Source organism: Hevea brasiliensis, chromosome 14 (assembly GCF_030052815.1).
Source record: "Hevea brasiliensis isolate MT/VB/25A 57/8 chromosome 14, ASM3005281v1, whole genome shotgun sequence".
NCBI classification, from domain to species: Eukaryota; Viridiplantae; Streptophyta; class Magnoliopsida; order Malpighiales; family Euphorbiaceae; genus Hevea; species Hevea brasiliensis.
Window position 1 is genome coordinate 23,721,898 of NC_079506.1, and position 23,094 is coordinate 23,744,991.

At 34.4% G+C, this 23,094-nt stretch overlaps 1 non-coding gene across 1 annotated transcript; it reads left to right on the forward strand.

Moving 5' to 3' along the window:
- The first annotated feature begins 20,998 nt into the window (after positions 1-20,998).
- LOC131173589 (small nucleolar RNA R71) lies at positions 20,999-21,106 on the forward strand. Its single transcript, XR_009143903.1, has one exon. It is a non-coding gene; the product is annotated as a small nucleolar RNA R71 (small nucleolar RNA).
- The last annotated feature ends 1,988 nt before the right edge of the window (positions 21,107-23,094 follow it).

Below are 23,094 nucleotides of genomic sequence, written 5' to 3' on the forward strand. Positions count from 1 at the left end.
ATTTATTGTATTTTAAATTTTTATTGTGCACCACTGAGTATTTTTATACTCAGCGATAGCTTATTTTCTTTATCGCAGATAAGAGCAAGAGAAAGCAAGTGAGTGAGTCGTTAAATCGAGAACTACTTTGACCATTTTGTACGGGTATTATTTTATACCCTTATAGATAATCTTGATGTAAATATAAAAATGTTGTATGTATCAATGTAGTTGAGCAGTTGTAAATAAATTGTAATAATATTATTTTAGATTCTCTTCTGTAAATTTAATATTTGTACATATGGATTTTCTGCTTTATGCTTGGTGAATGGAAATATTAAATATTTTGGAGATGAGAAAACCTGATTTGTATTGTGAAATTATTTTGAAGTGCATTGAATTGAGATGATTGAGTTATTGAAGGTTGGGAGTTGTGAAATATTTTTGGAATTGCTTTTTACAGGTCTTTGAAGAACTGGTTTCTCAAAATACAGAGGGAACTCTGTCAAAATTTTTATAAAATTTGCGGCAAAATTAAAATGGACAAAAATTTTTACTAGTATTTAAACTTTGAATAAATGGTTTTTAATTCCTACCAAAATGCTCACCACTTCCAAAATGTAAGAAAATTGTTTTAAAATCCCTTGTAGGGTACTTAATGAGTTATCGGTAGGTGAAGTTCGGCAGTTCATTAAGTATTCTACGGAATCATGTTATGCCTTACGGAGGGGTAAGGTGTGACATGTTTTAATGGTATCAGAGCATGGTTTTGCAATAAATTTTGACTATGCATGTGAATATTTCTTTGATAAGTACAACTGCTCAAGTGTCTTTAATTGATACATATGACATATTTACATCATGAAAATGCACTAACAGAGGTCAACCTCCTTGTGTTTGATCTCAGAAAGTAGAAAATTGTGAAAAACGGAATGGAAGGAGGAGATCATTCCGAAGAACAATCTGTTGAGGCTGAGGTTCAAGGAAGCCCGGCACTCCTGAATGTGAGTGGGTCACCACTCCGGCTCTGCTCGGCCAGCGATTTCTGCTCAATTTATGCGTGGATGGTGCCTTCTTTCAGCAAATGGCGGGTAATGTGCCACCCCAAGCTCAGATGCCAGTACCTGTAGCACAACCACAGCCCTCAGCTCGGCAGTATGAAAAATTGATGAAATTTGGGGCCACTGAGTTTAAAGGCACTGTGGATCCACTGGAGGCAGAACAGTGGTTGGAAAGAATGGAACGAGTTTTCAGAAAGCTGCAATCTACGGAAGAGCTGAAGTTTGAGTATTCTGTTTCCTTGTTGCAAGGGGATGCATTTGAATGGTGGAAGACCATCCCCACACTGGTTGAGCCACAATGTCGACATGGACAGACTTTTGAGGGAGTTCAGGCGAAATGGGTTCCGATGCATATGTGGACATGAAGTTGCAAGAATTCTTGAGTTTGAAACAAGGGAACCGAATCAGAAGAATATGAGAGAGATTTCTCAAGGCTAAGCCACTATCTTTGGAAGCTTAGTCTCCACCCAGAGACAAATGCAAGAGGTTTGAGTCAGGGCTAAGTCCGAGAATGCAAGTTGTGGGTTTCAGACATCAGAATTTTGTTGAATTGATCTCACAAGCCTTGGAATTAAAAAGGATAGAATCCGAAAGGGCAGTGAAGAAGGGTTCACAAGAGAAAGAGAAGGCTGAAAAGACTACTGGACAAGCATCTGAAAGTGTTTCTGGCAAGAGGAAACAGTTTGGGGGATCTAGCTCCTGTAGAGGCAGAGGCAGATTTTCTGGCCAACGACCACCCGATGCAGTCGTGAGACCAGCAAGCACCCCGAGGAGCTCTATCAGTCTGACAGTGTGAAACTTGTGGTAGAACTCATGGTGGGGTTTGTTACAGAGCTACTAGTGCATGTTTTAACTATGGAGGGAGCGGACATTTCACTAAGGATTGCACTAGTCCGCGCCGGTCTGGATCTTTCATTACATCTGAAGGATCAGCCCAAGTCTCTGCACCTAGAGGGTCACAGTCAGCTACTAGAGGTAGAGGCAGAGGTAGGGGTCCTGGTAACACCCCTGGAAGTCAAAGCACTGTTAACCAGCCAGTACCTAGTGGTGCACCAGTCAGAGTGTATACCATGCGTCAGAGGGAAGAGGCTGAAACATCAGATGTTGTAGCTGGTAATTTCTCCATCCTTGACCAAGATGTGTATGTGTTATTTGATCCTGGCTCCACACATTCGTATGTTAGTGCTAGTGTGATGTGCTCTACTGCTATTCAGTGTGTACCAATGGACTATGATGTGCTAGTAACTAGTCCATTAGGCCAGGAGGTCAGGGTAAATAGGCTATATAGAAACTGTCCTTTGGTGATCCAAGGACACACTTTTCTATCTGATTTAATTGAAATGCCCTTCAGAGATTATGACATTATCTTGGGCATGGATTGGTTAGCCAGGCATCATGCTATGATTGACTATAGATTGAAGACAGTCACTTTTGGTCTTCCTCAGTATGGTGATGTAGTAATACATGGGGAGAGGTAGTTATTGCCTTCAAACATCATTTCAGCTGCACTGGCCAGAAAAATGATTAGAAAAGGGTGTGAGGCGTACTTGGCACGTGTGATAGACACCCAAGTGGGGAGTCCAGCACTGAAGGACATTCCTACTGTATGTGACTTTCCGGATGTGTTTCCTGATGAATTGCCAGGATTACCTCCAGAAAGAGAAGTGCAGTTTGAAATTGATGTTATGCCTGGTGTGGACCCAATTTCCATAACACCATACAGAATGGCAGCTACAGAACTAAAAGAATTGAAAGTGCAGTTGCAAGAGCTGCTTGATAAGGGCTTTATTCGCCCTAATGTGTCACCTTGGGGAGCGCCGATGTTGTTTGTAAAGAAGAAGGATGGCACTCTCCGGTTATGCATTGACTATCGGCAATTGAATAAGGTGACAATAAAGAACAGATATCCATTACCCCGTATTGATGACTTGTTTGATCAGTTGAGGGGTGCAGCTGTATTCTCCAAAATTGACCTGAGGTCAGGCTATTATCAGCTGAAAGTACAAGAGCAGAGTATACCTAAAACTGCCTTCAGAACCCGCTATGGCCATTATGAGTTCTTGGTCATGCCATTCGGGTTAACTAATGCTCCGGCTGCTTTTATAGATCTGATGAACACTATCTTCATACCATACCTCGACCAGTTTGTTGTGGTATTTATTGATGATATATTGGTCTATTCGAGGTATGCAGAAGAGCATGATAGACATCTGCGGATTGTACTGCAGACTTTGAGAGAGAAACAGCTATATGCCAAATTGTCAAAGTGTGAATTTTGGCTGAAGGAGATATCCTTTTTGGGGCATGTAGTATCAGAAGAGGGTATTAAGGTAGATCCTAGCAAAATTGAAGCTGTCCTTAATTAGAAGCCACCCAGAAATGTCACAGAGATTCGCAGTTTTCTGGGTTTAGCTGGATACTACCGTAGATTTGTGAAGGGATTCTCCATGTTGGCATCTCCATTGACCAAGCTACTTAGAAAGGATGTGAAATTTCAATGGACGGACAAATGCCAGCAAAGTTTTGATGAATTGAAGAGATGTTTGACAGAGGCTCCAGTCATGACTTTACCTACACCGGGTAAAGAATATACAGTTTACAGCGATGCTTTTCATAATGGGTTAGGTTGTGTGTTGATGCAAGATCGAAATGTCATTACCTATGCATCACGCCAGCTGAAACCGCATGAGAGGAATTATCCAACACATGATTTGGAGCTTGCAGCAATTGTGTTTGCTCTTAAGATCTGGAGACATTATTTGTATGGGGAGAAGTGCTACATCTACACAGATCATAAGAGTTTGAAGTATTTGGGCACCCAGAAAGAGTTGAATTTGAGACAGAGGAGGTGGTTAGAGTTGATAAAAGACTATGATTGCCTGATAGACTATCAGCCAGGGAAAGCTAATGTTGTGGCTGATGCCCTAAGTCGCAAGACTATGGCAAGTCTACAAGTTACTCCTTTGTCTTTGGTACATGAGTTGAGATCATTACATGCCAGTTTAGAGATTAATGATGTGGGGCAAACAGCAGTTGCATGGCATGTACAGCCAGTGTTAATTGATCAGATCAGAATGGCTACTCAGAATGATGAAAGGTATCAGAAGCTGTTGGAAGAAGTTCGGCAGGGCAAGAAACCAGAGTTCTCAATTAGAGATGATGGTCTACTGTTACACCAGGGTAGAATGTGTGTTCCTAATGATGTTAATTTGAGGCAGATCATTTTGAATGAAGCACATGAGTCTCCTTTTGCTATGCACCCTGGTGGTACAAAAATGTATAGAGGGCTAAAGGAGCATTACTGGTGGATGGGTTTAAAAAGAGACGTGGCAGAGTTTGTATCCAAATGCCTAACTTGTCAGCAAGTAAAGGCAGAGCATCAAGTACCCACTGGGTTGTTACATCCACTACCAGTGCCAGAATGGAAATGGGAGAGAATAACAACGGATTTTGTGATGGGACTTCCAAAGACACAGAAGGGTCATGATGCAGTGTGGGTCATTGTCGACAGACTGACTAAGTCTGCTCATTTTCTGCCAGTCCGAATGGACTACAATTTGGACAGATTGGCCAGGTTGTACATCGATGAGATTGTGAGACTTCATGGAGTGCCAGTATCCATTGTATCAGACAGAGATCCTAGGTTCACTTCTAGATTCTGGGGTAGTCTTCAGAGAGCCCTAGGAACTAGATTGAACTTCAAGATCTTGCATTCCACCCACGCATGCATGGCCACCCGAGAGGGTAATTCAGATCTTGGAGGACATGCTACGGGCTTGTGTGATTGAGTTTGAGGGTAGTTGGGATACACACTTGCCTTTGATTGAGTTTGCTTATAACAACAGCTATCAATCAAGCATTGGGATGCCTCCATATGAAGCTTTGTATGGCAGAAAATGTAGAACCCCGTTGTGTTGGGATGACATGGGTGAAAGAAAAATTTTTGGACCCGAAATTGTTCAACAGACTGAAGAGAAAATTAGGGTGATCAAAGACCGACTTAAAGCTGCATCAGACCGTCAAAAGTCCTATGTTGATTTGAAAAGAAGAGATATTGAGTATGCAGTGGGTGAAAAAGTTTTCCTCAAAGTTTCTCCTTGGAAGAGAATTATGAGATTCGGCAGAAAGGGAAAACTAAGTCCTCGTTTTATCGGGCCATATGAGGTATTGGAAAGAGTGGGTCCTTTGGCTTATCGTTTGGCACTACCTCCAGAGTTGGAGAAAATACATAATGTCTTCCATGTGTCTATGTTGAGGAGGTATCGATCAGACCCATCTCATGTACTACCAGTAAAAGAAATAGAAGTGAATCCAAACCTCACATATGAAGAAGAACCCATAAAGATTCTGGCTTATGAGGTGAAGCAGCTACGGAACAAGCAGATACCATTAGTAAAAGTGTTGTGGAACCATCATTCAGACCAAGAAGCTACTTGGGAACGAGAGGAGGACATGAGGAGACAACATCCACAGCTGTTCAGAGATTGATACCAGGTAAAATTTCGAGACGAAATTTATTTAAGGGGGGGAGAATTGTAACACCCCTATTGGTATAGCCTGGTATATTTCACTGTTCCGGTGACCGGTGTCGGTCCGGACAATTAATGGGATTAGGGCCACACTTAAGACAATTTGAGAAGCCATAAATACAAATAATTAGTAATATTTAATTAGTTAACTATAAATAAGAAAAACAGAACATAAGAGGTTAAACGAGCCGAGAGTCACAACGATGAGTGACCTCCTCGGGAACGATTGCGAAGTCGTTTTAAACTCAAATTTCGAACCGTAAAAAGTGACGCTGCGGTCCTTAGGACCCTTATGGACACAGTGGAAAAGAGAAAATCACGAAAAAGAACTGTTAAATCAATCAAATAATTAGGTCAGGAAACCGAAAGAAATATGAAATTATTTGCAAACCGGGATGAATCGGCGAGGGGTAATTTGGTCAATTGACCCCGAGAGCTGACTCCTGACCTAACTGTCAAATAAAATCAGAGAAAAGAAAACTTCGAGATCGAGAATTAAATTAAAGAACTAATAGAAAAAAATAAATAGAAAAAAAAAAAGAAAAGAAGAAGATGGAAAAGTCAAAGGTGATGACATCATGAATGATGTCATAAAGAAATTAATTAGTTGAATTATTTAATTGGACTTTTTGTGGTCCTCCATAAGCCTAAATAAATAAAGAAAAAAAAAAAAAAAAACAAAAATCCTTTCTTCTTCCACCTCTCTTTGCCGCCCCACTCCTCCCAAAATTCTCCATGGAAGTTTCTTCATTAAGCTTACACTTAAGCTTAATTCTCTTCACTTAACCTTCATAACTCCCTTAAATACCTCACTAGAACTTGTAATCTCAACTTAGGAAGAAGAGTATAAGAAGAAAGAAGGGCTAAAGCTAGAGATTTGAAGCTTTAAGTTAAGGTTAGTATGTTAACTCCTTATTTTTCCATTTAAATGCATAATTAGTGTTTGAAATGAGCTTAGAACTTGATTAAATGAAACAAATATGGGGGAAGGACCCATGCTGAAATTTCGGCCTGGTTGAAGGGAGTATGAATTGCATGAATTAAATGAGTTAGAATGAGTTTAAAAGTCTTAATTAGTTAAATGATTAGCATTAAAACCATTAAATGTAGTTAAAGGCATGAGATGAATGAGTTAGGGTTTGAATGTTAGGGTTTATGAAACAAATTTTGGAGAAATGCATAAATGATGACTTTGGTCTATTGTGAGATGAAAAATGGTCAATAATGACCAAAAGAGATGTGTGGAAATTGTGAGAATGAAAGTTAAATTCGTAGGTCAAATGGTCATGCTGCTGGAAACATGACCAAACCAACTTTGAAGGACCAAAACAGAAATTTTACAAGTCCAATTGATATGCCACCAATTAGAGATGAAAATAGACATAAAATGGCACAATTTTCATTGAGGAACCATGCCCAAAAACTGACCAAAACTTGGTGAACCAATTGACCAAAGTGAAATGAGAGCAGGCTGCCACTGCACCAAACTGACCAAATGAACAGTAACTGTTCAACTGTTCATTTGGTCATAATTCGAGCTAGATAGGTCAAATTGACCTGAAATTTTACCAGCAATTAGATAAGATATAGATCTAAAACTTTCATGAAGAACACCAACCCAAATTATGCCATTAACCCATTCAAATTATTGAGCAAAGTTGAGTTACTGTACCTGTAAAACTGCAGGATTGCCATTTGAGCAGTAATGCTTGAATGGCTATAACTCTCTCTAGAAAACTCTGATTTAGGTGATTCTTAAACCGATGGAAACCTAAGACATAGTAGAACATTTCATATGAAGAAAGTTAGACCAAATTATGAACTTAACTTGATCAAATTACTGAACAAAGTTAGATCAAAAACCTGCCAGAACCATAGTTGCAGTATGAACAGTGCACGTGAACAGTAACTGTATTTTGGCTATAACTTGAGCTACAAAACTCCGATTGGGGTGATCCAAAAATGAGAATATACTTAAGACAATAAGGAACATTTTCTATGAAGGAAGTTTTGCCAAATTCCAACAGTAGATTGACCAATGGAACAGTGCAACTTCGGAGCACCAAAACCGAAAATTGGCAATTTTGCCAAAATGACCTAAGCTTTGAGAAAATGACCAAAACCAATAAGTTTAATGACCAAAATGTGGTATGTGGGTGAAGTTGGAGTTCCCATACCTATTAATCCTTAAAAAGTCAACAATTTGACTTGAATAGTATAGTGAATAGTAACCCAAAACACAAAAACTTCGAGAATGTCGAATTTAACGCAATAGAGCTAGGTGAAAATGAAGTGAAATTTATTTTTGGATTTATGCTAAGTTATGGTACTGAAACACTGTGAAACTGTGTGTTTCAGCTGAAAAAGACTTAGAAACACAAACAAACTGAGTCAAGGCTTCAAGGCGACTCCAGTCAGGTTTGTGCACAATAATAATTGTTTAAATATTTTAATCTCAAAAATTTGACTTCTTTGATTAATTATGTATTGTGTTGCCATTTTATAATCGTAAATGTGACTTTGGAAAGTGATCAGATTTCTCATAAATTGTTTGCATAAATTGTTTTGAATGGATTTTATGTTCACACTTAGCATGACAGTACCACATTATTCCTCCTCCATTCATGGGGTTGAGAACGTTTATTTTCCTCCCTCTCTGGCTTGCCAGTTGAGGTTGTAGATCGGATGAGTACTCATTAGCTAGCTAGCCACCTCCCTCATTGATTTCGATTAATGGGGTTGAGATTGCTTTGTCGTGGTGTACAACGCGGCATTGATCGGAAATTTTGTGTCATGGCTTAAGTTATGTATGACTTTGGCAACACTGTGTTTATGAAATTGTTTGACTAAACTGCGTTTAATAGATTATTTGACAAAATGGTGTTATTATGAACTTTGATATTTGTGAAATATGATTGACAAATATTTAAATTGTGTTTGGCAATGAATGATTTATTTATTGTATTTTAAATTTTTATTGTGCACCACTGAGTATTTTTATACTCAGCGATAGCTTATTTTGCTGTCGCAGATAAGAGCAAGGAGAAAGCAGCAGAGTAAGCTGCTGTTAAATCGAGGACTATTTTGACCATTTTGTACGGGTATTATTTTATACCCTTGTAGATAATCTTGATGTAAATATAAAAATGTTGTATGTATCAATGTAGTTGAGCAGTTGTAAATAAATTGTAATAATATTATTTTGGATTCTCTTCTGTAAATTTAATATTTGTACGTATGGATTTTCTGCTTTATGCTTGGTGAATGGAAATATTAAATATTTTGGAGATGAGAAAACTTGATTTGTATTGTGAAATTATTTTGAAGTGCATTGAATTGAGATGATTGAGTTATTGAAGGTCGGGAGTTGTGAAATATTTTTGGAAGTGCTTTTTACAGGTCTTTGAAGAACTGGTTTCTCAAAATACAGAGGGAACTCTGTCAAAATTTTTATAAAATTTGCGGCAAAATTAAAATGGACAAAAATTTTTACTAGTATTTAAACTTTGAATAAATGGTTTTTAATTCCTACCAAAATGCTCACCACTTCCAAAATGTAAGAAAATTATTTTAAAATCCCTTGTAGGGTACTTAATGAGTTATCGGTAGGTGAAGTTCGGTAGTTCATTAAGTATTCTACGGGATCATGTTATGCCTTACGGAGGGGTAAGGTGTGACAGATCGTCAATCCAACGGTCTGATCGTCCTAGATCTAACCCAAAAGTTTAAAAAACCCGAAACTTCTCTCCTCCATATCTCACTCATCCAATCTCCATTTGCTGCAAAATGGGTATCAAAAGAAAGCTCTTGGAACATGCTTTCCAACGCCACCTAAATCGCCTCGATCGGACGTCGAATGAAGCCGAAATCGCATCGGGAAGTTGCTGCCCACTATGCGCCGCATTGAGGAGGAAAACTCCTCCATTTGCGCCGTTGCTGGCCTGCTCCAGCCAGCTGGCAGCTCGTCGGCGTTGCCCAGGGTGGGCGAACGCCTCGCCAGCCGGCCGGAAGAAAAAGGGAGGGGGAGGGAGAGTGACGGGAGGGAGAGTTTAAAAGGGGGGGTGCTGGTTTTTTTTTTTTTTTTTTGAATTTCTGGGAATGAATCTAGACAGACATGTTGTCCAGATTCATTTTTGAAAAAATTTTAAACTTAATGTTTAATTATATATATATATATATATATATATATATATATATATATATATATATATATATATATATATATATATATTTTCGGTTGTTACAAAAGTACCGTAAAAAAAATTTTAATTCATTGACTTATTAAATAAATATTTATTATTTTGCAATATATAATAAAAATATATGAATTTTAAATTTTTAAATAATATATAATTACATACAAAGTATATAAACTAAATTATATATATAAGAAAAGGCATTTAAATAGCTAAATATATATTATTTAAAAATTAATAATTAACATAATACATTGGGTTGATTTAATTATAAAATTAATATAATTAATAAGATGATTAAAATTTATAATATTGATTTTTTTTATTTTAAAATGGTACATTATTAAAAGTATTAAAATTTTAATATGTTTACATATAAAAAATATAATATTTTTAATTTTTTTAATATTATAATCTTATCATAACTTGATAAATAGTAAATAAATATAAAAAGAATTAGGAATCATACTTTAAATATAAAAATTGTTATTTCAATTTAATAGATTCATATTTCTTTATAAATACAAATTGATTTTTTCTAAAAGAATCCAATTTTCATACGAATACAAGCATTACTAGCGTTAGTGTTTTTGTTATTTTATTCATATCATTATTTATTTTTTACATAAAATGAAAATTTAAGTTAATAATTTATTATTTATAAATAATTTATTAATGTTAATATATTTTTTAATTTTTTTCTTAAAATTTTTCTGTATATCATAAGAAAATATGAAACTATGTAAAATATTATATATCAAATAAAATTTAATAATATTAATATTTATTAATATAGATGTGTATGGTTAATTCTATCAAACAAAATTAAAAGATCGAATCGAAATAAGTAAATTAAAAAATATCAACATTATATGAAATTACACCAAATTAAATTTATTTCATTGTTATATAAATAAACTCTTAAATAGTGTTGGAAAAAGTAAAATTTTTCACAGTAGTTATATATATTTTATAAAAATTATAAAGTACTAAAAGCTAATTAGTCTTGATAAATTAACATTTCATTATTAAAAAAATTTAATATGAAAATATATGAACCAACAAAATAACAAATATTTAAATTTACATATTTATAAAACACTTAAGATTAGACAATTATACAATTAAATTTTCATAATAAATTTCATCCCTTATTATATTTACTTATAAATTTATAATTTCTTATTTTTATTGATATACTTTCATTTGCATTAACTTAAATAAAAAAATAATAAAATGCACATACAAAATAATAATAATAATAATAATAATAATAATAATAATAATAATAATAAATATTAAATCATAAATATATACAATGAGCACAGAAACGTGCATACCACGTTAAAGAAGAAAACTAGTCTAAATAAAAGATAAAAATAGAAAAAAAAAACACTTAATATCTTTTCCTAATTAAGAATCCCATTCCTCTTCCAGTATTTTTCTTGTCCTTCCTCATCAAATTGAAAATATTACCTTAATCCAAGAATTGGAAAAAAATTAAGTAATTTTTTATATTTAAAAAATTTAAAATAAAAAAGATATGATGTATTAAAGTTAAAATAATTATTTATCCAAAGTTATTTTTAATAAAAAATAAATTTATTTTCTTAATTAAAAAAATAAAATTGAATTTTAAAAAGATAAATGATTTATTTATTTATTTAATTTATTAACTTTAATTATAATTTAAATTTAAATTTTTACAATCTTTGAAAACCACTATAATAATTAAACAAAAAGTTCATCGATCACATTTTATTTTTTTAATTTTACTAAGACTAGGTTTATTTTTTCGAAAATAATTTATATACGAAAAATATTTTTTTATAGAAAATATTTTTATAAGAAAAATCTTCCATGAAATTATTTTTTATTGTTTGGTTACAACTACAAGAAATTAAAAAAAATAGCTATTAAAATTACTGACAAACTGAAATTTGTAGGTAAAAACGAACTATTCACTGACTAATAAAAGATTAAATTAAATTATTAAATACAAATTATTTTTACCTATTAAATTACTAACTATTTACCTATAATATTTTACCGACTAAAATATTTAGTCGTTAATTATGGCGCCAAGTTGGTGCGCAAATTATATCTACTAAGATGAATACTTTACCGACCAAATTTTAATCGGTACTTATTGGAAAAAAAATAAATAGTGTATAAATAATTTAGTAGCGACTATACAACACTTAGTCAGTAATATGGAAAATTTAGTTAGTAATCTACTAACTATTTAGCGTTTAATAGGTATTTTTACAATGTAAATACTATTTTACCAGCTATTCTTATGTATAATAGGTAATTTACCGACTACAATTGAGGTATTAGGTAATATTTAAAAAAAAATTATATTTTAGTAAAAGTAAATATAAATAAAAAAATATTAGCTACTATTCCGATGCTTGGTATGTTATTTACTTACTACATCTAGGTTAGTAGGTAAATTAATAAGGAATTTTGTATTTTAATAAACATAAATATAAGTTTAACAAAATATATTAGTGGCTATTTCTTCTTTTAGTAGGTAAATTGACAAAGAACTTTATATTTTAATAAATATAAATATAATTTCAACAAAAAGTATTAGCGACTATTTATTGTATTAGTAGGTATTTTACCAACTATATGTAGTTTAGTAGGTAAGATATGAAAGAATTTTACATTTTAGCAAAAAAAAATATAAATTGATCAAAATATTTAGCTACTATTGTGAGGCGTAGTAGGTAATTTACTGACTAATAGAAATTTAATAGCTATTTTAATAAATATTGTTGTATTTTAGTAAAAGAAAATATAAATTGATCAAAATAATTAGCTACTATTGTGAGGCGTAGTAGGTAATTTATTGACTAATAGAAATTTAGGAGCTAGTTTAAGAAATATTATTGTATTTTAGTAAAAGAAATATAAATATAACAAAATAAAATAGTGACTATTCTTTGTATTAGTAGATAGTTTACCGACTAAAAATAAGTTAGTAGGTAATGTAAAAAAATATATATTTTTCTGTAAAAGAAAATAGAAATTTGAATAAAATTATTACCTACTATGTGAGAAAGAAGTTTAAATTACCGACCATCATTAAGATAGTAGGTAATTTAAGAAGAAAATATAAATTAAAAAATATTAACTACCATTCCGAATATTAGTAGGTATTTTGGGATTTACTGTATTGGTCTTCTAATATCATACGTCAAAATTTAAATGTCATGCATATCGAGAAAAATATCTTTGAGAATACATTCAATACAGTGATGAATATAGAAGGGAAAACAAAGGATAATGCAAAAGCTAGGGAAGATATGGCACATGGATGTCGTAGAAAAGAATTGGAAAGAAATTTGCAAATGGGTAAATATCCAAAGGCTTGTTATGTTCTTGATAAATAGCAGAAGCAAGTTTTATGTGAGTGGGAGAAAAATCTTAAGTTTCTAGACGGTTATGTGTCTAACATGGAAAGGTGCGTTGATATGCATAAGTACAAGTTTTTCAGCATGAAAAGTCATGATTGTCATGTATTTATACAGAGGTTATTACCCATTGCATTTCGTGAGCTCCTTCCAAATACAGTTTGGCAAACATTGACCGAGTTGAGCTTTTTTTTCAAACATCTTAACTTTACAAATATTAAGGTTCAAGATATGGAGCGTTTGAAATCAGAAATTTTCGTTATTATTTACAAATTAGAGCGCATATTTCCTCCTGTCTTTTTTAACTCAATGGAGCATCTTCCCATCCATTTATCATATGAAGCAAAAATTGCAGGCCCGGTACAATATCGGTGAATGTATCATTTTGAGAGGTAATAAATACTTGTTATTTTTCTTTCAATGCTGTGAAATGCATCAATCACTTTTTGTAAGCCACTTTCATAATATGTTTTTAATTTTTAGATTTCCACGCCACCTGAAGCAAAATATAAAGAATAAAGCAAAAGTAGAATATTCAATATGTAATGCGTACTTAGTTGAAGAAGCATCCAATTTTTGTGCGTATTATTTTGAATCTCATGTAATAACGCATGATCGACAAGTATCCCATAATGATGATGGTGCACATGATATTGATATCGAAGGTAATTTATTAATCTTCAAGTATCCCGGTCGACCATATGGCAGAGCAAAAACAAAGGTGTTGGCCGATGATGAATATAAGGCCACTCAAATATATGTCCTACTAAATTGCCCTAAAATTGACACATATGTCAAGTAAGTTTATTGAATAACTAAAATTTAAGTTAAATCCACCGAAATCATTATAAATTTTTCTTTCCCTCTAAGATCCGCCCAATTTAATTGTATTTGTAGTTTGTTCCTAACTAAGTTGCAACAGACATCACGTAATATTAGTAATGCGGAAATTGATAAAGTATTAGAAAACAAATTTACATATTGGTTCTGTAACACCCTAGGCAAATCCCACATCGACAAAACACGGGAGAGATGCTGGGTTCATAAGTTGACAGTTCGTAACCCCTATTGACGCGTTTTAAAACCGTGAGGGCTTCAGGCCCAAAGCGGACAATATCACTAGTGGGCCGGGCCGTTACATTTGTGGTATCAGAGCCGCTCCGCGTGCAACCTTGAACGATGGTGGGGCAAACCTCAGCGAGGACGCTGAGTCCCATAAGGGGGGTGGATTGTAACACCCTAAGCAAATCCCACATCGACAAAACACGGGAGAGATGCTGGGTTCATAAGTTGACAGTTCGTAACCCCTATTGACGCGTTTTAAAACCGTGAGGGCTTCAGGCCCAGAGCGGACAATATCACTAGTGGGCCGGGCCGTTACAGGTTCAAATCTTATGTCAGTATCAATTTATCTAACTAATTTAATTGTCAAGCTTCAAATAATATAGTATGTAAAAATAATGATTTCAATTCTCTTCAACTTATCAGGCAAGGCATTCAAACATTAAGAATAAATTCATTAAGGATTTAGCGAAGGGACCATTGAGAAGTGTGAAATTATATCCTAAGTATTTCATAAATGGTTATAGATTTCACACAAGCAATCATGGTGCTAATCGATCTACAATGAATAGCGAAGTTTGCATTAGGGGTTCAACATATGGTGACAACTCTAATGATTACTATGGTATCTTGAAAGAAGTAGTTCAAATAGAGTATCCTGCGTTACCAATAAAGAGAACTATTCTCTTCAAGTGTGAATAGTTTGATTTAACTCTGGATGTCGGTATTAAGGTTCACAAACAGTATAACTTAGTGGATATGTAACATTCTCAATTCTACCCTAAAATTTTATCTATTTATGTTGCAAAAGTTATCATATTGACATTGGAACTTTAACATAAAAGTTATTTATAAAGAGTAATATGTATTTTTTTTTTTTTGTAAGGAAAAAAGGACTTGAAGATGGCATTAAAAAGTTGAGGGGTAAATTAAAAGAAATAAGGACTAAATTGAAGTAAATAAAAAAGTTTTGGGGTAAAATGTAGTATAAGGGGGATTAGGACCATTGGATAAAAACTTGTTTTTGACATCTTTGGCTGTAGAAGTTACTCCTCAATGGCAAAATTTCTCTTCAGTCCTTCAAAAACACCATTTTTCCTACAAAACAAAGTAAAAATTACAAATTAATCTAAAATTGACAATTATGAAAAACTAACTAAATAACTAATGAAATTAGCTAAAAATAACTAATAATAAAATAAAATGGCTATGAAATTAGACCTAAATGACTATGCAAAATGTATGCATCAAATACCCCCAAACTCAAGCTTTTGCTTGTCCTCAAGCAAACTTTAAAATATGATACAAAATTTTTAGGGGTGCCTTATCCAAAGAGCTATGAAAATCACCTATTAAAGTAACTTAACACACCTTCAGCCATACCAGCAATCCATATACCCATCCTTTAAAATGCAAAAAATCTAATGCTTATCCAAGCTTTCACCGCTTAGCCATCAAGTCAATTATCATTCAAAATCCCCAAACCAACCAATCAAAAGAGAGGGAGTCATGCTCAAAAGGAATTCTAGAACAATCAATAGTCAAAGTGTCTTTATATAGAATGATGGAATTAAATGAATGAATGAATAGTTTTCCAATCCCATCGGCAAATTCCCTACTCCTATCTCCACTAATGTAGCAAGTACTATCAAGAGATCAAAGGTCTTTTTAGGGATGTAATGGGGCCATGGGGTTCAAAATGAGGCTAAGAAGAAGAATGGGTAAAAAGGATTCAAAGCATGAGAATATTTCCAATCTTAACAACATAAGGTACACTTCTTATTTTATTATAATTTTTTTTTTTTTTGTATATATGGAGGAGAGAAGTACACAATGAGAATTGTCAAGTGCTAGCAAAACACATAAAAATGGAGGGACATTTTGATACTTTAAACTTGTATTTTGCATTTTCTTTTGATGATTGTCCCTAAAATTGCCACCCCCAAACTCATTCCTTTTAATACTTTGGGTGGATTTCTTTCATTTTGAATGGCAATAGTGAAAAGCACATATACTAGCACTTTTACAAGTTGACAAGCATTTCTTCTCCCTTTTATTGTATATATTTTTTTTCTTTTCTTTTCTTTTCTTTTTCTCTTTTTTTTTATGTACCTAATATTGTAAATAATTATTCTCATGAAAAGGGTTGTAGTGTTTGGTTCATTGGCTAGGTAGCAATAAGGGATTCAAGAAAAATTAGGGATAAAAAGGCTCAAAAGGGGTTTGCAAGGGTCAATTTTAATTAGGAAAAAGGGCCAAAGGTTTAAAATGAGAAGGTTTAAATCAAAGAATGCCTAATCATCTCTCTTTTCAAGTACAAGCTGGTATTTCGCCTTGAAAGGTTTAGAAAATTTGTTCTATGATTGGTGAGACATCATTTGACTACCTTATATCCAATAACTCCCTCTAAACACTCCAATCTCTAAAGGACTAGTTGGGTGGCTTTTTGGCGAAGAAGATATAGGCAAGGGATAGACACTTCAAAACTTTGCACCTCTTAGGAAACTTTCAATCCACAAACCCAACTAAAGGTAAGTCAAATCACTCTCATAGGCAACTTTTCAATACTCAAGGGATTTGGCAAAAGATTTTAATGCATGATGCATGATTCCTAAAAATGAGCAATGCATTAACTAAATGGAAGAAATCTATTTGTGTGCAAAGTGTATAATTTCTAAGTGATGTATAATGTGTGTGCAAATGTGTTATGTATATGTATGTATGGATGTATATGTAAAATATTTACAATATATGTAAATGAAATGGGATGAGATGTTCCTATACTCAAAATGTAAAAAAAAATGAAGCAAAAATCAAAATGAATGTGCAGCCCCAAACTCAAAATTAGACATTGTCCTCAATGTCTCAAGTAGTGCATTATCAAAATTCAAAGTAAAGAGAAATTATCAGGAATTGTGAAATTTAAGAGCAAAAGGAAAGAGTTACCTGGTATAGAGCAGATGAGAATTCAAGGAATAATGGTGATGCATAAGAGGTCAGATGTTATGCAGAGTAAAGTGCTGTCCAAAACATGTGCATAAGTAGGGTGCATAAGCCGTGCGGTTCTGCATGAGTGGCAATAAGGGTTGCATAGGCTATGTAAAATATTTGCATAAAATTATTATTATTATTATTTTTTTTTTTGGTCATGCGGAAGTGCATAAGTTATGCACTCTCCTTATGCAAGTCTCAGCAGGTTTTAACTTTTCCAGAACATGTGCATAAGTAGGGTGCATAAGCCGTGTGGTTCTGCATGAGTGGCAATAAGGGTTGCATAGGCTATGTAAAATATTTGCATAAATTTATTTATTTATTTATTTTTTTTTTTTTGTCATGCGGAAGTGCATAAGTTATGCATTCTCCTTATGCAAGTCTCGGCAGGTCTTGGAATTCAGAGTTGGTGGTTATGCGGAAGTGCATAAGTTATGCACCCTGCTTATGCAACTCTCGGTGGGTTTTGGGATTTTGGGTTGGTGGTCATGCGGAAGTGCATAAGCTATGCACTCTCCTTATGCACCCCTGCGAGTTTGGAATTTTGGTTTCGTTATGCGTAGTGCATAAGTCATGCACTCTGCTTATGCACCCCTCGGCAGGTTTGGAGATTCAGAGTTTTTGGTCATGCGGAAGTGCATAAGTTATGCACCCTCCTTATGCACCCCTCGGCAGGTTTGGAGATTCAGAGTTTTTGGTCATGCGGAAGTGCATAAGTTATGCACCCTCCTTATGCAGACTTCGGCAGAGAGAGAAAATGAAGAATTTGAAGTTATGCAAATGTGCATAAGTCATGCACTCTGCTTATGCAGGTTTCGAAAGATATGAAATTTGACAAAATTAGGCTATGCAGAGTTGCATAAGCTATGCACTCTTCTTATGCAGTTTGCAACAGGGATGAAAATGGCAAGAATTGTGGTTATGCAGAATTGCATAAGCTATGCAGTTGCTTATGCACAATTCAACAAAATTAAGATTGCAATGGAACATGATTTGCAAGTGTGAAAAATACCCTAAAATGAAGAAATATAATTCTATGAAGCATAAACCATGAGAAATTTTCACCAAAAACACATCAATATATACAAAGTTCATCAAAAATGCATCACACAAGCTTGTAGAAGATGGATCCTGCATAAAAAGCATTTGTGACCCATGCCATTTTGACTCAAATTCTGCAAATCAACATTTAGCACATTAAAACTCAATAAAATCTGCATAAAGTTGCATTTATCTACAAATGATGAAATGAACTCTCCAAGTTATGCCAAGAGAATGCAATATTATCCACCTTGAATTCCACAACCCAAATAATCTCAAAACTACAAAGATGACCAACTTACTACCATATTAACATTAAAAGCACATATACTTAAAAGTTACACACCCAACCTCACCAAAAACACAAGCCATCTGCTGCAGATACCCTTTTTGCCGCAGATTCCATTTTTCCTCTGCATAAACCAGATAACAGCTCCTGCACAGGTTATGCAGTAAGAACTAATCAGTTTGTGGGAGAGTTTAAAGGACAAAATTTTCAAGTTAAGGGTCACTCCCCAGCAGTTCACCAACCTTCCTCCATTGAAATACATCTACAAGGGATAAGATTCAACAATGTCAAAAATTAAATTTGGGGAGATTTAAGATAAAAACAAAAGTAATGCAAATAAAAGTAAATCAACAAAAGCAAAATAAAAAAAACTTGGGGTGCCTCCCAAGAGCGCTAATTTATAGTCCTTAGCTAGACTCTTTTCATGTTTCATGGTGGCTGAAATTGGAATTTATTGCCTCTGTTTCCAATAGGTGCTTCAATGAATCTATACTTCATTTTCTTTCCATCACATGAGAAGATCCTTGTTGCTTTGTCTAAAAATCCGACCATTTCTTTCTTGACAACCTTTGGTGCATCTTTTTCTTTGAGAGATGGTTGCTTTACTTCACTTTTCTCCACTTGCTCAACTTGAAAGATTGGTGCCATAGGACAAGGTGGATTACTATTCAAATCTTGTGCAAATGCAGCCTCTTTTGGATTTTCATCATTGATACTCCCTTCATGGATAAGACAACTTTCAAGAGAAGCCTTCGGATAGCTCTTTCTAAAGTGCTCTTTTACTAACTCATCAACTATATCAATTCTCAAACAAGAGTCTACATCTTCATGTTGCTTCTTCTTATCATTGCCAATGTTGAAGACTAAATGATCCTCTCCGACTCTGAGAGTAAGCTTTTCACCTTTCACGTCAATCAAAGCACCAGCTGTAGCTAGGAAAGGCCTCCCCAAAATGATTGGGATATTAGAATCCTCTTCCATGTCCAAGATGACAAAGTCAACAGGTATATAGAATTTCCCAACCTTCAGAGGCACATTCTCTAAAATCCCTTCAGGATACTTAATTGATCTATCAGCTAACTGAAGAGAAATGTGGGTTGGCTTAAGATTTCCCATGTTGAGCTTCTCATAGATGGAGAGGGGCATAAGGCTTACACTAGCCCCTAAATCACATAAAGCTTTTATAGAACATGAATTCCCAATGTGGCATGGAATTGAAAAACTCCCTGGATCCTTGAGCTTTGGAGGAAGTTTCCTTTGGAGGATAGCACTGCATTCCTCAGTTAAGGCTACAGTCTCATAATCTTCAAGTCTCCTCTTATTTGAGAGAATTTCTTTTAGAAACTTAGCATAAGAAGGCATTTGGGAAAGAGCATCAATAAAAGGCACATTTATATATAGCTTCTTCAAAACCTCTAAGAACTTCCCAAATTGCTTATCAAGCTTGGCTTTTTGAAATCTCTGTGGAAAGGGAAGCTGTGGCTTGTAAGGCTCTGGAGGTATATATTTCTCTTCTTTCTCTCCAACCTCCTCTTTACCTTTTCTTGCACTCCCTTTTTCACTCTTTTGTTTTTCATCTCCCTCAAAATCTTCCTCATTTTCTCTCTTTTCAACTTTTTCACTCTTCTCATTATGCACTATTTTACCACTCCTCAGTGTGATGGCATGACATTGCTCCCTTGGATTTTCTGTTTGACTAGGAAGTTTCCCCATAGAATTGGTACTTGATGAGCATGCTTGTTGTGCAATCTGATTTTCCAGCATCCTATTGTGTGTTTGCATTTGTTCCAGCCTTGCTTTCATCTCTCTCAACTCTTCATCACGCTTAATTTGATTAGCAAGAATTTGTTGTAATAAAGCCTCTGTGGTGGAACTTTGTTCTTGCTGTCTTGGTAAAGGTGCAGTATTTGCATTCTTTTGCTGAAAACTAGGTGGTGGTTGCCTAGGTTGTTGGTATTGATGCTCTTGTTGTTGTGATGGAAAGTTCTGAGTTGAAGCTTGATTTTGCTGATTCTCCCATGAAAAATTGGGATGATTCCTCCAAGCATATGAAGGATAATCTACTCCACAGCTCATTGTTCCTTCTGCATAAGTAACTTGTTGAGAACTTCCAGAGCATGATGATGAACTGACTAGCATACTTAAATCCTCCATTTTCTTAGCAAGGACATTAGTGAGTGCATCAAATTTGGCATTGATCATGTTGAATGGATCAAGCTCATACATTCCAGCAACTTGCCTTTTTTGAGTTGGAGTTGACCCTCTTGGACTACTCCATAGATGACTGTTCTTTGCTATTTTCTCTAATAACTCATAAGCTTCATCTTCATGCTTTATAATAAATTCTCCTCCAGTTTGAGCATCAATAATTCCTCTGATTGCAGGAGTGACATTTGTGTAAAAATTCTGATTTATCATCCATTTCGGAATGGCATGATGTGGGCATAATCTCTCTAATTCCTTCCATCTCATCCATGACTCATAAAGAGTTTCATCTTCTCTTGGTCTGAAAGCTGTCATTTGATTCCTCAACTCTTGAGTTTTTCCAGGTGGAAAATATTGTGCAAGAAATGCATAGTGGGTTGCTCCCAATTTGTAATGGAGTTGTGAGGTAAAGAATCAAGCCAATCCAATGCTCTCTCTTTCAAAGAGAATGGAAACAATTTTAGCCTTGCTGCATCATCAGATACTCCTGGTTGCTTTTGCATGTCACAGATCATAACAAACTTCTTAAGATGAGTATGAGGATTTTCTGAAGGATGACCTCCGAATTGAGAATTCTGAATCATTTGTAGTACTCCAAAATCCATCTTATAACTATTTGCATCAATTCTTGGTCTTGCTATACTCTCTCTTAAATCATCAAAATGAGGAAATGCGTGATCCATCATACTTCCCTTAGGCACATTAGCATTTACAACTTCTTCACCATGAGCTGCATTTTCATTGTTTCGATCATTTTCACCATTATCACAACTGATTCCAACTCTTTCTTCAGCCATTTCTGTTTCAATTTCAGCTGCTCTCAATGCTTCTTTTCTTCTTCTAGTTTCTTTCTTGTTGTCTCTACAAAACTTCTCAATTTCAGGATTAAATAATAAGGATGTGTCACTTGTGCTTCTAGCTCTTCTCATAAAAGATTAAAAGTACCTGAAAAAGAACAAACAAACACAAAATGAAAAGATAACAAAAATAAAACTATAAACGACTAAAATAATCAAGAATTCAATCTTAAACAAACAACTCCCCGGCAACGGCGCCAAAAACTTGATGTGTCCCTACCGCAAGTGCACGGGTCGTTCAAGTAGTATAGAAAAAGATATCGTTCCCACGAGGAGTTGTGTTAATGATTGAATTTTCGATGTAAAATAAAATATGTTAAAATTGTATTTTAATCAAATTAATAAAAGAAATTTAGGAATTTGAAGCAGAAGGTATGAAAATGCAAAACTAAATTCAAATAATGACTAATTTAATAATTCGCAAAATAAAGAAGTTGTTAATAACGAAAATTAATAAAATAAGATTAAACTAAACACTCAAAAGTAAAATTCCAACCAATAATTGATGAAAGACGATTCTGGAGTTAAGGGTTCATATTTAAGTCATTTTGGGATTTTTCCTAGCTAGCCCAATCCATGAAATTTATGGGTTTAAAGGAGATTAATTCTAAAATCCTTTGAAAACTCTTTCGAGTGAGACAAAGAGTGCCTTAATTAACTTAATCCTATTTTCGTGGAGTTAAAATTAACCAAGACCCATTAGGTTCTTTAATCAATCTATTAAAACCCTCTTAACCCTTAGTCTATTTCTAGATCTAAGTTAATTAAGTCCAATTTCTTGATTAACTATCACTTGGTTTTCTCCTTTCGGTGCTTCAACCAAGGATTAAGAACATAACTTAATGGGGCCCTTCATTAAGCATGTGAATAAGCACACAAGAAATGGATTAAACCTCATAAATTCATTAAATTGGGACTAACCCAGTTCAAATCCACAAAAATAACTAAAATATTACATCCCTTACTCCAGAATCAAAGTGAAACTACTCACTACCCATAATGTCTACAAGATATTCTGAATTTAAATGGAAATAAAGCTCTAATCTAAGCTAAGAAATAAAAAAAACTCAACACTAGAAATGTAGGAAAAGGTAAGAAGAGAAAGAAATCCCAAATCTGGTTGGAAATGGTGTGGAAAACTAAATGTGACTCTTCAGCTGCCCTTGCTCCTGCTCCTTTCCTTCCTTTCTTTCTTCCTCCCCTTTAAAATGGGAAAATGAGACTATTTATAGCATTTTTCTGACATGGAGCCCTAAAATGGTGTGTTCTAGGAGGAATTATCTGAGGGAATCTTCTGCCAGCTCATTAATGAACTCTTTATGGGACTGCATAAGTGGACTGCATAAGTTATGCAGTCCCTTATGCAGTTTTCGGCTGATTCTGGTTCACTTATGCGAAACTGCATGACTTGGTGCATAGGCTATGCACAATTCCGTGAAGGTGCATAAGGGAGGCGAGAATG